Genomic DNA, 16,834 nt, shown 5'->3' with positions numbered 1-16,834 from the left:
TGCATGGTATTCCATGGTGTATATGTGCCACATTTTCTTTATTTAGTCTATCATTGATGGGCATTTGGGTTGGTTCCAAGTCTTTGCTATTGTGAATAGTGCTGCAATGAACATACGTGTGCATGTGTCTTTATAGTACAATGATTTATAATCATTTGGGTATATACCCAGTGATGGGATTACTGGTTCAAATGGTATTTCCATTTCTAGGTCCTTGAGGAATCACCACACTGTTTTCCACAATGGTTGAACTAATTTACACTCCCACCAATAGTGTAAATGCATTCCTATTTCCCCCCATTCTTTCCAGCATCTGTGGTTTCCTGACTTTAATGATCATCATTCTAACTGGCCTGAGATGCCATCTCATTGTGGCTTTGATTTGCATTTCTCTAATGACCAGTGATGATGAGCTTTTTTTCATGTTTGTTGGCGCATAAGTGTCTTCTTTTGAAAAGTGTCTGTTCATATCCTTTGCCCACTTTTTAATGTTTTTTTTTTCTTGTAAATTTCTTTAAGTTCCTTGTAGATTCTGGATATTAGCCCTTTGTCAGATGGATAGATTGCAAAAAATCTCTCCCATTCTGTAGGTTGCCTGTTTAATGATAGTTTCTTTCACTGTGCAGAAGCTCTTCAGTTTAATTTGTCAATTTTGGCTTTTGTTGCAATTGCTTTTGGTGTTTTAATCATGAAGTTTTTGCCCATGCCTATTTTCTGAATGATACTGAATTTAGAAAGTCAATGTTTAGAGCATGTTTTCTAATTCTTTCTTATTATAACCTTATTATTCTGTCCTAAAATGGGCTACCCTTCATTATAATAGGTCTTTCTACTGACAATCAATAAATACTAATTGAACAATAGGTTTTAATTAAATTGTATGAAAGATCAGTGGAATGAAGAACATAGTTCTTTCCCTAAAATAGCTTACAATGCTTTTAGAGGCATAAAATATGCACATAGGGAACCCTGTATGAAGATATTTATAGAACCTACTTAAATGGTAAATGTTGTTAGGCAACCCAGATGCACTAAAGGAAGTCAGCAACCAGGGAATAAATCAGTGGGGACCCAAATAGACTAGGAAAGACAACCCTATCATGAACCACATACTGACTGAGCTTAATGTTTCCCTGTTTCACAAAATGGAATATTTTAACAATCTTAGGAGCCAAATTTTTCCTGTTTCTCAGATGATTAAATCAACACTCAGAATCAATATTGCTCAAGTAGCGTGTGGCAAAAACCCTCAGAAATTTGATCTTTCTGACTCTCTATTCCTAGCTCCCTTCCTTTGATTAAGTTTCTTCCTAACTTAAAAACTATGAGAAGCTATTAGTTTGTGATCTGGAATTTGTAGCAGTGATGGGATTCTAGCAGAGAAGGGAATGTAACAAAGAGGACATTTCAACAACCTGAAGTTGACATTTGAATCATAAGTCTTCTTTTTCATTCTACAAAGGAGAAAAATCAGTGCTACGTTTTCCTAGGTTTGAGGAGTTTTTAATATAGCCTATAATTTATTCTGCCAAATAATCCAAGAGGAAGGACACAGTCTTTATTTCCATCCCCAGGTTATTAGAAACTGGACCAGCTTTATCCTAAATATCACCACACGTTAAACTCTGATGGTTGGCGAACGATTTCCTTAATAAAAGTATAACATGGCAGTATAGACTTGGAATACCTGAATTTAGTATCCTCAATCTTTACTGTGCTCATTCAGGGCTCCAACTTTAGAGTCTTGGCTAGTCTCATATTCATCTTATTCCTTCTAAATGGACAGACCACAGACTACTTAATACTGGGCTTCTCCTTGTATCTTGCCAATCCTGCTGCCTTAGGTGAATTTGAGAGAAGTAAATAAAGCACTATTCAATGAACTCTATGTATTATTATGGTATTCATGACAACCCTAGGAGGGAAGTTTTATTATTCTTATGCCATTTTACAAACGAAAACAAGACAGAGTTCTTAGTCATTGTGCAAGTATTTCTTGCCTCTTAACTGCTATATCTAATTCTTAACCTTAGCCACCTTACGTGATTCCAACATAGAGAATGATAATGTGTAGTCCTCTAGATTGGGCAGAAATGTGGCAGGTGCTTGGATTCCTGTCTACCCTATCTACAAAGATTGGTAGTACCCAGTTTTCTCCTTAATTTCTTGACATAGAGAATCTGAGTTTATGTCTTAAACTCATATTCTGTAGAAAGAAGCATCAATTTATTCTGTTACTATACTGTTGGCCCTATTTCTTGAGTGTTCATCCTGGTCCAGCCTTGTTAGGTTAAGAGAAGCTTTGTGTTCTTCCTGGGACTATCTAGTCTGGGTGCCACTGCACTTCAGCCTTGGTGACAGAGTGAGACTTTGTCTCATAAAAATATAAATAAATAAATAAATAAAGCAGTGCATGTCTTATAGACAACATGTAATTGGATCTTGTTTCTTGACCCAGTCTGATAATTTCTGTTTTCTAATGGTCACATATAGACCACTGATGTTCAATATGAGCATTGTTATAGTTAGATTAAAATCTATCATATTTGTTACTGTTTCTCTATTTGTTGCCCTTATTAGTTATACTCTTTTATTTATATTTTTAGTGTTTTCTCTAGAGTTTGCTGTATACATTTACAACTAGTCCAAGTTGCTGTAGTGTTTCACAGAACACTGTACCACTTCACAAGTAGTGTGTTTTATATTTTTGTTTTTTACCCCTTCTCTTTTTCCTCCCTCGTTCTTCCCAACATTCCTATTCTTTCTCCCCTCCTTTCCCACTATTTTCTCTCTCTTGTGAGTCCTTTATAATGACAAAGTAATTCTAATTCTTTTCTTCTGTTCCTTATGTCATTTCTGTCATTCATTTCACTCATATATATATATATATATATATATATGCATAGATTATTGAACAGATTTTTGCTATTATTATTTTTAAAAGTTATCTGTTATATCAATTAAGAATAAGAAAAAAATTTATTTTATCTTCAGTGCTAACTCCTTCTTTATGGAGATGTGCATTTATGGCTTTATTATTTTATCTCTCTAAAGAATTTATTTTTAACATTTCTTTTATAGCAAGTCTACTGGCAACAAATTTTCTCAATGTTTGTCTGTGGAAGTCCTTATTTCTGCCTCATTTTTGAAGGATAATATCCTAGGGTATAGTACTCTCTTTTTTTTCTTTCTTTTTCAACATTATAAATATTTCTCTTTAATTTCCTCTTGCTTGCATGATTTCTGGGAAGCTAAATGTAACTCTTATCTTTCCTATTCTAGAGATAAGATGCTTTATATCCTCTGGTATTTTTCAAACTTTATCTAGTTTTAAGTTTTCTGTACCTTGAAAATGATATACCTAAGTATAGTGTTTTGGGCATATGTACTGCTTGTTTTTCTCTGAGCTTCGTGGATCTGTGATTTGGTGTCTAAACATAATTTGGGAACAATTTCAGTCATGTGGTTTAAATCTTTACTATTTTTATTTTCTTTTTCTTTTTCTGTAATTCTTATGACATATGTTTTGTACCATTTGTAATTATCAGTTTGGGGATATTTTATTCCTTTGTAACGTATTTTTTTCTCTTAGCTTTTTATTTATTTATTTATTTATTTATTTATTTATTTATTTATTTATTTTTGAGACAGAGTCTCACTCTGTCACCAGGCTCCAGGCTGGAGTGCAGTGGCGTGACCTCGGCTCACTGCAACCTCCACCTCCCGGGTTCAAGCAATTCTCCTGCCTCAGTCTCCCGAGTAGCTGGGACTACAGGCCTGCGCCACCACGCCCAGCTATTTTCTTGTGTGTGTTTTTAATAGAGACGGGGTTTCACCATGTTGGCCAGGATGGTCTCGATTTCCTGACCTCGTGATCCGCCCGCCTCGGCCTCCCAAAGTGCTGGGATTACAGGCGTGAGCCACCGCGCCCGGCCTCTCTTAGCTTTTTAATGTGGGAAGTTTCTTTTTGAGATAACCTCAAGCTCAGATTCTTTCCTTTGCTCTGTCCAGTCATTGATAAGCCCATGAAGGTAATTGTTTCTGTTGCAGTGTTTTGAATCTCTAATATCTATGTGTGTTTCTTTATTAAAATAATTATATCTTTGCTTACATTGTTTCTGTTTTTGAATGCCGCCTGTCCATTAGAGCTCTCAGCGTCTTAATCATAGCTGTTTTAATTTCCAGGATGAAAATTCCAACATCCTTGCCATTTGAGTCATAGTCTGCTGCTTGATCTGTCTCTTCATATTATATATATATATATATATATATACACACACACACACATATATACATATACTTTTTTTTGCCTTTGAGTTAGCTTGATCTGTCTCTTCATATGATTGACACATATATATAGAGAGAGAGACACACACACACACACACATTTTTTTTTGCCTTTTAGTTAGCTTTGTACTTTTTTCTTGATAACTGGACATGATGTGTGAGATAAACAGAACTGCTATAAATAGACTATTAGTGACCTGGTGGTAAGGGAGGAGGTGGAGAAGCATTCTCCAATCCTATGAGTAGAACTGTCTTTTAAGAGCTTGTAAGGCTGAACTCAGAGCTTCACACAAGCTTCTTAGTTCACCTCCACCACTCTATGGGATGGGATAACTAGAGGGGTCTGCAGTAGGGTATATCCTTTCCTCCAGGTCACTTAGACTCTGATGAAACTTAGAGGTTAGGATTTAGTTAAATTGCCTCTCCTGAGAGCAGACCTTATTAAAAGAACAGAATGTCTGACACATTACAAAAGGTTTATTTTCATCCTTCTCCTGCTGGAAGCACTGAGATTTTCCTCCAGTAGTTACTACGAAAACCTAGACAAGCTCCTGGAGGTAAAACATAAGTGTGTGAGGGTCCCTGATGCCTAGATCTCTTTGGTGTTTTTAATTCTCAAACTTCATGCTGAGCCTCCAGAATTTTGTCGGTTATAGCTCAGGTGTTCCTATCTTGATAGTGGTTCCTTCTGAGGTTTGTGGGCTTGGGTTCCTGCTCCAGCAAGCTGTGATTCTCTGCATCCAATCATGCAACCAGAAATTCAAGGCCATTTTGATTCTAAATACTTTTCTATGACTTAATTTTCCTCTGAGTATTTTGGAATATTCGCATGCACTTAATTTTATTTCCTTTAGTTCTGGAAATGTTAAATTATTATGTATATACTTATTTTCTCCTCTCTGTTTCTACTATTCTTTATTTCAAAAAATCACCCTAACTGAATATTAATTCTCTGGGTCTTAGTGTTTCACTGTTTTATTCTCTCTTTCTGTTTAGCATTCATTGCCATTTTATTCTACTTCCTGGATGAGATACTTAACTTCATCACTTCTTTTACTTATCTTTTAATTTTATCTATTGTAATTCATAGTAATATTTTTTCCAGTTTGCTTTTTATATAGATTTCAATTTTGGTGTGTGAATAAACTTAAACAGGGAACAAAGTTCTTAATAACAGTGGCTTTTAATGGGGGATTAAAAAAAAACTCACTATTTTCTATAGAGACCATTACCAAAACTTTATTATGGTTTAGTAACTAAATGTAATCTATTTATATATAGTCATAAATATATATGTGTATATTTTTTATTTACATCCCTTTCTTTCAAGTGATATATGCCATCACATTTCCAATATTTCTTAAGTTCTGTGAAGGCTAGTCAGCTATATTCTTGTAATCTTTCAAGTGTGTTGTGGCTACTTCTCTTGTTTCAGTTGTAACTAATATATTTGAATATCTACTGTTATCTCTCCAAGAATTTGTATCTCTTTGTGTTAATTCTTTAATTCCTTTCTTTAGCATAATTTAAAAAAAATAGATGTAGGAGCACAGTGAAGTTTTGTTACATGGACATATTTCCAATTGGTGAAGTCTGGACTTTTAGTGAATCCATCACCTGGATAGTGTACGTTGTACTCAATAGATAATTTCTCATCCTTCACATCCCTCTTAAACCTCCCACATTTTTAGGTGTCCAGTATCTATTAATCCATTCTGTATGTCCATGTGCACTCATTGTTTATCTCCCACTTATAAGTGAGAATATGTGGTATTTGGCTGTGTTTCTGAGTTATTTTACTCAGGAGAATAGCCTCCAGTTCTGTCCATATTTCTTCAAATTGCATGATTTTATTATTTTGTATACCTGTATAGTATTCCATAGTATAAACACATCACATTTTAATCTAATCATCAATTGGTGGACACTTAGTTTGTCTTTGCTATAGTAAATAGCGCTGTGATAAACATACAAGTGCAGGTGTCACTTTTATATGATGATTTACTTTTCTTTGGGTAGCTATCCAGTAGTGGAATTGTTGGATCGAACAGTAGTTCAATTTTTAGTTGCTAGAGAAATTTTTGTATTGTTTTCCTTAGAGGCTGTCCTAATATATCTCATCAATAGTGTATGTATAAGTCTTCCCTTTACAGTCACATTAACATCTGTTGATTTTGATTTTTTAATAATAACCATTCTGATTCATGCAAGATGTTATCTCATTGTGGCTTTAATTTGCATTTCTCTGATGACTAGTGTATTAATCCATTCTTGCATTGCTATAAAAAAATACCTGAGACTGGGCAATTTATAAAGAAAATAGGTTTAATTGATCACAGTTCTGCAGACTGTCCAGGAAGCATGGCAGCATCTACTTCTGGGGAGGTCTCAGGGAACTTTTACTCATGGCAGAAAGCAATGTGGAAGCAGGCATCTCATGGCCAGAGCAAGAAGAGACACAGAGGTCAAGTGCCACATACTTTTAAACAACCAGATATCATGAGAACTCACTAATCACGGGAGCACCAAGGGCGATGGTGTTAAACCAGGAGAAATCACCTTCATGATCCATTCACCTTCCATTAGGCCCTTCCTCCAGCATTGGAGATTACAATTCTACATGAGATTTGGGTGGGGACACAGATCTGAACCATATCACCATATTAACTATTAATGTTGAGCTTTTTTTCATATGTTTGTTGGCCACCTGCATGTCTTTTTTTGAAAAATGTCCACTTTTTAATAGGGCTATTTGCTTTTTTCTTGCTGATTTCTTTGGCTTTCTTGTAGATGCTGGAAATTAGTCCTTTGTTGAATGCATAGGTTGTTGAATGCAAATATTTTCTCCCATTCTGTAGGTTGTCTGATACTCTGTTGATTATTTATTTTGCTGTGCAGAAGGTTTTTAGTTTCAGACTCATTTATCTATTTTTGTTTTTGTTCCATTTGCTTTTGAGGTCTTAGTCATAAATTATTTTCCTAGGCCAAACCACAGAGTTTTTCCTAGGTTTTCTTCTAGGATTTTTATAGTTTCAGGTCTTATATTTAAATCTTTAATCTATCTTGCATTAAATTTTGAATATGATGAGAGATATGGGTCCAGTTTTATTCTTCTGCATGTAGCTGTCCCATTATCCTAGCACCATTTATTGAATAGATTCCTTTTTCCATAGTATATTTGTGTTGACTTTACTGATAACCAGTTAGTTGTAGATATTGTCTTTATTTCTGAGTTCTCTGTTCTGTTCTATTGATCATGTGTCTGTTTTTATATCAATACCATACTATTTTGGTTACTGTAGTCTAGTAGTATAATTTGAAGTTAGATAACATGATGCCTCCAGCTTTGCTCTTTTTGCTTAGAATTGCTTTAGCTATTCAGGCTCTTTTTTGGTTCCATGTGAATATTAGTTGTTTTTATAGTTCTGTGAACATTCATATTGATCATTTCAGAAGAATTTCATTGGATCTGTGTATTGCTTTGGGTAGTATAGTCATCTTAACAATATTGATTCTTCCCTTCCATGAGCATGGAATACATTTCCACTTGTTTGTGTCATCTACAATTTTCTTCATTAGTATTTTACAGTTTTGATTTTACAGATACTTCACCTCCTAGGTTAAATATATTCTGAAATATTTTATTTTTCATAGCTATTATAAACGGAATTGAGTTATTGATTTAGTTCTCAGCTTGATTGTCATTGGTGTGTAGACATGCTACTGAATTTTGTATGTCGTTTTGCATTATAAAACTTAAGTCAATTTTCAAATGTTGAAGTGTTTGAGAAGAATCTTTAGGTTTTCAAGGTATACAACTATATCATCAACAAATGGGGACAAATTGAGTTTCTCCTTTCCAATTTGGATGTTTTTATTTTTTTCTTTCCTGATTATTCTTTCTAGGTTTTCCAGTACATTGTAAAAAAGAAATGATGAAAGTGGGCATCTTTGTTTTATTCCAGTTCTCAGAGGGAATCCTTTCAATTTTTCCCTGTTCAGTGTGATATTGGCTGCGGTTTGTCATATATAGCTCTTATTATTTTGAAGTATGTTTCTTCCATGCCTGGTTTGTTGAAATATTTTTTATCATGAAGGGATATTAAATTTAATTGAATACTTTCTTTGAATCTATTGAAAGGATTATATGATGCTTGTTATTAATTCTGTTTATGTGTTGAATCACATTTATTGAATTGCATATATTGAATTATCCTGGAGTAAAACCCAGTTGATCATAATGTAATAACTTTTTGATGTGCTTGTTGGATTTAGTTTGCTAGTATTTTGTTTAGAATTTTTGTGTACATCAGAAATATCAGCCTGTAGTATTTTTTGTTTTTGTTATGCCATTGCCTGGCTTTAGCATCAAGATGATATTAGCTTTGTAGAATGAGTTACAAAGAATTCCCTCCTTTCTGATTTTTTTGAACAGTTTCAGTAGGATTTGTACCAGTTCTTTATACATCTGTAGAAATCAGCTGTGAATCTGTCTGTTCCTGGGCCTTTTTATTGGGGTGAAAGGAGATATTTTTTAAATTACTGATTTCATCTTACTACTCATTATTTGTCTGTTCAAGGTTTATATTTCTTTCTGTTTCAGTCCTGGGAGATTGAATGTTTCCAGGAATTTACAGTTTCCTCTAGGTTTTCTAGTTTGTGCATGTAGAGATGCTCACAGTAGTCTCTGATCTTTTTAGTTTCTGTTGTATGAATTGCAGTATCACTTTTTTCAATTTTGATTGTGGTTGTTTGAATCTTCTCCATTTTTTTCTAGGTTGATCTAGCTAGCAGCCTAGAGATTTTGTTTATCTTTTTAAATAATAAACTTTTTATTTTGTGATTGTTTGTACTTTTTAATCTCAATTTTATTGAATTATTCTCTGTTCTTTGTTAAATCTTTTATTTGCTAGCTTTGGGCTTGGTATGTTCTTATTTTTGTATTTCTTTGAGGTGTAATGTGAACTTGTTATCTTGTGATCTTTTCTATACCTTTAATGTAAGCATTTATCACTGTAAACATCCCTCTTCCACTGATTTTGCCATACCCCAAAGGTTTTGGTTGTGTTTCTATTTTCATTTATTTCAATTTTTTCCCCATCATTATTTATTTATTTATTTATTTATTTAGTTCTTGGATACATGTGCAGAACATGCAGTTCTGCCGCATAAACTCTCAGTAAATTAGGTATTGATGGAACATATCTCAAAATAAAATCTATTTACAACAAACCCATAGCCAATATCATACTGAATGGGCAAAAACTGGAAGCATTCCCTTTGAAATCTGGCAAGGGGCAAGGATGCCCTCTCTCACCACTCCTATTTAACATAGTATTGGAAGTTGTAGCCAGAGCAATCAGGCAAGAAAAAGAAAGAAAGTGTATTCAGTTAGGAAAGGAGGAAGTCAAATTGTCTCTTTTTGCAGACGACATGATTGTATATTTAGAAGACCCCATCGTCTCTGCCCAAAATCTCCTTAAACTGATAAGCAACTTCAGAAAGTCTCAGGATACAAAATCAACGTGCAGAAATCACAAGCATTCCTACACACCAATAACAAACAGAGAGCCAAATCATGAGCAAACTCACATTCATAATTGCTACAAAGAGAATAAAATACCTAGGAATACAACTAACAAGGGATGTAAAGGACTTCTTCAAGGAGAACTACAAACCACTGTTCAAGGAAATAAGAGAAGACACAAACAGGATGCAAAAACATTCCATGTTCATGGTTAGGAAGAAGCAATATTGTGAAAATGGCCATACTGCTCAAAGAAATTTACAGATTCAATGCTATCTCCATCAAGTAACCTATGACCCTCTTCACAGAACTGGAAAAAGCCACCTTGAACTTCATATGGAACCAAAAGTGAGCCCACATAGCCAAGGCAATCCTAAGCAAAAAGAACAAAGCTGGAGGCATCATGCTACCTGACTTCAAACTATACTACAAGGCTGCAGTAACCAGTATAGCATGGTACTGGTACCAAAACAGATATATAAACCAATGGAACAGAATAGAGGCCACAGAGGCAATGCTACACATCTACAACCATCTGATCTTTGACAAACCTCACAAAAACAAACAATGGGGAAAGGATACCCTGTTAATAAATGGTGTTGGAGAAATTGGCAAGCCATGTGCAGAAAGCATAAACTGGACCCCTTCCTGAAACATTACTTTAAAATTAACTAACTCCAGATGGATTAAAGACTTAAACATAAGATATAACACCATAAAAACCCTAGAATAAACCTAGGCAAAACCATTCAGGACATAGGCATAGGCAAGGACTTCATGACAAAAACACCAAAAGCATTGGCAACAAAAGCCAAAATAGACAAATGGGATCTAATTAAACTTCAGAGTTTCTGTACAGCGAAAGAAACTATCATTAGAGTGAACTAGCAACCAACAGAATGGGAAAAATTGTTTGCAATCTACCCATCTGACAAAGAGTTAATATCCAGAATCTACAAAGAACTAAAACAGTTTACAAGAAAAAACAAGCAAACAACCCCATTCAAAAGTGGGTGAAGGACATGAACAGATACTTTTCAAAAGAAGATGTATATGATGCAAACAAACATATGACAAAATGCTTATCATCACTGGTCATTAGAGAAAGGCAAATCAAAACCACATTGAGATACCATCTCACACCAGTTAGAATGGCGATCATTAAAAAATCTGGAGACAACAGATGCTGGAGAGGATGTGGAGAAATAGGAACACTTTGACACTGTTGGTGGGAGTGTAAATTAGTTCAACCATTGTGGAAGACAGTGTGGCAATTCCTTAAGGACCTAGAAATAGAAATTACATTTGACCCAGGAATCCCATTACTGGGTAGATAGCCAAAGGATTATGAATCATTCTATTATAAAGACACATGCACACACATGTTCATCATGGCACTGTTTACAATAGTAAAGACCTGGAACCAACCCAAAAGCCCATCAATGATAAACTGGACAGGGAAAATGTGGCACATATACCATGGAGTACTATGCAGACATAAAAAATAATGGGTTCGTGTCCTTTGTAGGGACATGGATGAATCTGGAAACCGTCATTTTCAGCAAACTGACACAAGAACAGAAAATCAAACATCACATGTTCTCACTCATAGACAGATTATGAACAATGAGTACACATGGATGAGAGGAGGGGAGCATCACATACTGGGGTCTGTTGTGGGGGGAAATATGGATGGGACAGTGGGGGTTAGGGAGGTTGGGGAGGGAAATGCCAGATGTGGGTGAGAGGGGAATGGAGGCAGCAAGCCACATTCCCATGTGTTATCTATGCAGCAATCTTACATGTTTTGCACATGTTCCTCAGAACCTAAAGTGCAATTATATATATACATATAGATAGATAGATAGATAGATAGATAGATAGATAGATAGATAGATATAAATAAAATAAAAGTGAAAGGAGGAAACTTTGGGAAAAGATGGATATGTCTCTTTCAATTTTTTATATTTTCTTCTTCATTTTGTAATTGATGCAAAGATCATATAGGAGCAGGTTGTTTTAATCTACTTTTTTTTATTCCACTGTGGTTCAAGAAGATAGTTGATACGATTTTTTTATTTTATTTTATTTTTTTTATTTTTATATACGATTTTGATTTTTTAAAATGTGTTGATACTTGCTTTTGGCTGAATATATGGTCTACTTGTCAAATGCTATATATGCTGATGAAAAAATGTATATTCCATTGTTGGGAAAAATGTTCTGTAAAGGTCTGTTAGGCCCATTTGGTCTAGAGTCTAATTTAAGTACTTTGTTAGTTTTTGCCTTGACAATCTCCGTAGTGCTGTCCATGGGGTGTTGAAGTCCACCACTATTATTGTATTGCTTTCAATATATTTTATTAGGTCTCGTAACATTTGTTTATGAATCTGGGTGCTCTGGTATTGGTTGCATGTATATTTAGGGTTGTTAGATCTTTTTGTTGCATTGATCTTTTTATCATTATGTAATTATCTTCTGTGTCATCTTCTGTGACATATTTTTTCCACCTCTGCATTAAGTCTATAAATGTCATTACTAGTTATGTGAGTTTCTTGTAAGTACCATATGGTTGGATCTTTTTAAAAAAAATCCATTCTGCTAATATATATCTTTTAAGTGGAGTATTTAGTTTATGTTCAAGGTTAGTATTTATTTGTGACTTATTGTTTCTGTCATAACGTTAAGTGTTACCTAGTTGTTTTGTACTTTATATGTATATGTGCTTTATAAGACCTGTGAGTTTTCTGCTTTCATGTGTTTTTATGACAGTGATATTAACCTTTCCTTTCCACATTTTGACGTCCTTTGATCATTTCTTGTAGGGCCAATCTAACTGTGATGAAATCCCTTAGCATTTGCTTTTTTGGAAGACAATATCTCCTTCATTTATAAAACTTAGTTTAGAAGGATACAAATCACTTGGCTGTTTTATTTATATATATATACATATGTATCTGTGTGTGTGTATATATATATATATTTATATGTATATATATTTATATGTGTATATATATATATATATATATATATGGACTGAAAATAGGACCCTAATCTCTTCAGACTTGTAAGGTTTCTGCTAAGAAGGCCACTGTTAGTCTTTTGGGATTTCTTTTATAGGTAATTAGATCCTTATGTGTTACTGTTTTAGGACTTCTTTCACATTCCGTTTAGAAAGTCTAGTGACTATGTGCCTTGGTGAAGTTTGTCTTGCAATGCATTTTTCAGTAGGTTTTTGAGCTGCTTGTATCTTGATATTTAAATCTCTAGTGGCATTAGTGAATTGTTTTCAGTTATTCTCTCTAATAGGGAATATTTAAGAAAAACCTCAAATAGGTTTTCCAGACATTTTACTTTTTCTTTTTCTGTCTCAGAAATATCCATGACTCATAGGTTTGCACATTTTACATAATTCTTTATTTCTTGAAGGCTTTGTTCATTTTTAAAAATTATCTTTGAGTTAATTCAAAAGACCTGTCTCTCAGTTCTGAAATAATTTATTTTGTTTGGTCTGGCCTATTCTTAAAGCTTTCAACTATATTTTGTAATTCCTTCAATGAATGTTTCATTTTCAGAAACTTTCTTCATTTTTAAAAATCTTTTTAGTAATTTTTTAATTTGTATATATTTTTTTCTGATTTCGTTGTGTTAGCTTTCAACTTTCTCTCTGATTTCATTGAACTTCCTTACAAGACATATTTTGAATTATATATTTGGCATTTCAGAATTTCCATTTCTGTTAGAATTAATTGCTAGAGAGCTCGTGTGATTATTTAGAGGTGTTGTAACATCCTGTTTTTTCACACTCCCAGAATCGTTACACTGTATCTTCTTACCTGGATACTCTGTCACTTGTTAGGTTTGCATTTACTTTTGCTCAGGTGGTTCCTCCTCCCTCCCAAAGGGTGTGATTATAATGTATGTTGTATATTATCATTTTGCTTTGATTCTGGCTTTCAGGGGGCTAAGGCTCAGTATGAGTTTCTTGGTTGTAGATAGCTTTGGTATAGTGACCTTCTCAAATCTTTGTTGTAGCAGTGATGAGCTTGGTTGTATGAGCAGGCTCACTGCCTTCCACAAGATTGGAGTTGTGGAAGTCTCAAGATGCTTTTCTCATGTTCCAGTGCTGTGCAGTTTTGTTAGCATGTCTTTTTATTGGTTTCTGTAATTCTCCCTCCAGGCCTGTAGTTGATGCTTATGGGTAAAAGCTGTAGCAGAAGCAAATGGGTATACTGTTCCATCTTTGTTTACCAGAAGGATCAGTCTGTTGTCTCAGGCAGCAGGGTGTTCTGGGGAATGCATGCCTGGTGCCCTGAGTTTCCTGCTTAGCATTGGAGAGGGAGACAAAGCTGCTCTCAGATGTCACAATTATAAGTACTGCCCCTTTTGGAAGTGGAATATGGAACCTGTGGTGAAATGCACTGTGGTATCTGCAGGGGAAGAAGGGGCTGCACTAGTTTCAAATCCCGGGCAAACAAAAACAGCATCCACCTCCCTGTCATACCCCTGTCCTGAGATTCATGACTCTCCTTTCAGAGAGATACTGCCATTTATTTCCATGCTGCAATACAGCTAATAGCTGTGGAAAATGCTTGCCCCACAGCTATCTCCTGTAATGGCCTCTGGGCAGGAGGTCTTTTCTCAGCCCAGAACAGATAGCTCTGCAGCTCACCTAATCCCTGCTGCAGGAACTCTGCTGTTCCATGTAGAAAAGGGGAAGGACCCTACCCTCTGCTTAAGCCCTGGCCCAATGGGAACATTGCCAGTGTGGGGGCTGTCACCCTTCATATCCCTGGAATGGCCATCCATAGAAGCTTTTGAATCAAGCCCCTGGAGAAGAAACTCTAGTGGATTGGGAGGGGAAGAAGTCCCCCTCTCCATTTTTATGCAAAGTACTGATAGTGTCTGGCTGCTGGACCAGAACCACACTCCTCCGTTCAGAGCCCAGAGCAATACTCACGTCTCTGCGGGAAGGAGAACAATCATCTTCAGTTCACATGCAGGGAGCTCTTGGCACGGGAGAATATGCATTCTGGATTTTGGTTTCCTTCGTCCCAAGGGACACTGTCTTGGAATGCTGCACTCAGTCTTTTTTTTCCCCAAAGAACTGTCTGCCCCAAGGGTCAGACTACCAGTAATTACGCAGTTCCCTTGGCTCCCATTGGCCCTTTGTGGCCGCTGTAGTCTGAGCAGGTGTTGGCGTCTATCTCCAGGGATCAAGTGATATGGATACACTGGGGTTTACATTTCCTGGGCATGACAGTGGCCCATAATGGATGCATACTCAGTATAGTGCCTGCCACCTCCTCTTGGGTCTAGGGAGAGGGTGAGTTATCCTTTGTCAGCTGGCAGCTCAGTGCAATGCCCTCAAGAAGTTCTCAAACCACCGCCCAGACCTGTGCTTCGGTGTATGAGGGCAGAGGAGCTCTCCAGCAGTTTGGAAACCAGCACTCTGCTGCAGGGATTTGGTGAGCCCAAAATAACTCCACCTACCTTTTCCATAGGACTCCAAGTTCTTCAGGGTTCCATCTCTGCCAAACTCCTGCTTTCTCCTTTCTGAGCATCCCATTTTCTTCCTTTGAGCCTTCTATTAAGCTCCAGCGTTCTCCTTTCAACATTTAATTCAAGTTATGATATTCATCTGTAACATTGATGATTCTTTCTGAGAACTGGCATCAGATATCTCTAGTTATCAGTCATGAAATGATCTCACTGCCATCATTTAAAAAGGATTTTGTGAGGTAGAGTGTGGAGAGAGGAAATTCTTTTGAGAATTCACACTAACTCACTCATACTTTACATTCTCTCAGAGGTTGCTCATTACATTATGAAGATTATGTAAATACTTCAAAAGTTACTTTCTGCTTTTTAAATTAGCCTTATACCATACTCACCTTACACATGAAGTCCAAATTATGGTTAACATCCTTTAGTTCTTCAAATGTTATCCATCTTCCTTATATTTGATCTTTTCTAATGCTGTACTTTTAATTTGAAATGCTCTTCTTTTCTTTCTTAACCAGGAATACTATGTCTTCATTCTTACCAAATTTTAGATGTCATTTCATCAGAAAAGTGATTTACCATAACTGTCCCTGTTGTTAGTTTCAACATCTGCCTTGGGATACTATAGAAAATCCCAAATCTCTCTGTTGGTCCAATATATATTCAATAATAACTAAGAAATGTTTTGATGTTGGTTGACTGTATATGTTATTATAGTGGGTTTATTCTTGTCATACAAATCATAAAGCAGTATGGATTATTGACTAGAAGCATTACAGAGGCCAGCTTGCTTGGGTTTCAGTACCAGCTCAGCCAGTGCCTACTCATTTGCCTTTGGACATGTTATTTAACTAAACGTATAAGTTTCTTCATCTGTAATATGGGAAAATCATAGTACATAAGTACTATGGTTTTTAAGAATGAGATTAGCTAATATACATCTTTGATAGCATATACGTTTGATATGTTGTAAGAGTTTTATAAATATTGTTTTAATAAGTAATTATTTTGATTCACATTGAGTTAAACAATGTTATCAAATCAATCCAACTTTGCAAAGGTAATTTTTAATCATCTCATAAGTAACTTCAGAAATATGAATTAGCCTTACCTAATTCAAAAATCTGAAATTACAACACATATAATTAGAACAAATTTATCTATATCTAAGGGATAGAAATTAATTAAGGTTATTATCAAGTGTATTATTGTTGAATGACATATAGTTTGTTTCCTTTCACAGTCACGAAGCTGAGGGTCATTTAGATCTTTCTTATTTATATCAACATACTGGCACTTTACATAACATAAAAGCATAGCTATTAAAATATAAGCTTATGATGGCCATCGCATTTCTCAGCTGTTCAAAAAGATCTGTACATTTATTTCTAATTTTCAAGAAGAAGTAAATGATAGGCAATGCTGGAATATAAATTTGAATGCATAAGAATAAAGATAGAAACATACTTCAAAAGTTATTCCTTGAATTACTTGGAAACATTTACATTTGGTAAG

At 35.2% G+C, this 16,834-nt stretch overlaps 1 protein-coding gene across 2 annotated transcripts in view; it reads left to right on the top strand.

Moving 5' to 3' along the window:
* The window catches only part of LRFN5 (leucine rich repeat and fibronectin type III domain containing 5), a 288,888-nt gene that overhangs the window by 194,403 nt on the left and 77,651 nt on the right, over positions 1 to 16,834 (top strand). The gene's annotated exons all lie outside the window — the stretch shown is intronic.

This window comes from Cebus imitator, unplaced genomic scaffold (assembly GCF_001604975.1).
Source record: "Cebus imitator isolate Cc_AM_T3 unplaced genomic scaffold, Cebus_imitator-1.0 Scaffold470, whole genome shotgun sequence".
In the NCBI taxonomy this organism is placed as follows: Eukaryota; Metazoa; Chordata; class Mammalia; order Primates; family Cebidae; genus Cebus; species Cebus imitator.
This window is presented reverse-complemented; position numbering and strand designations above follow the sequence as displayed.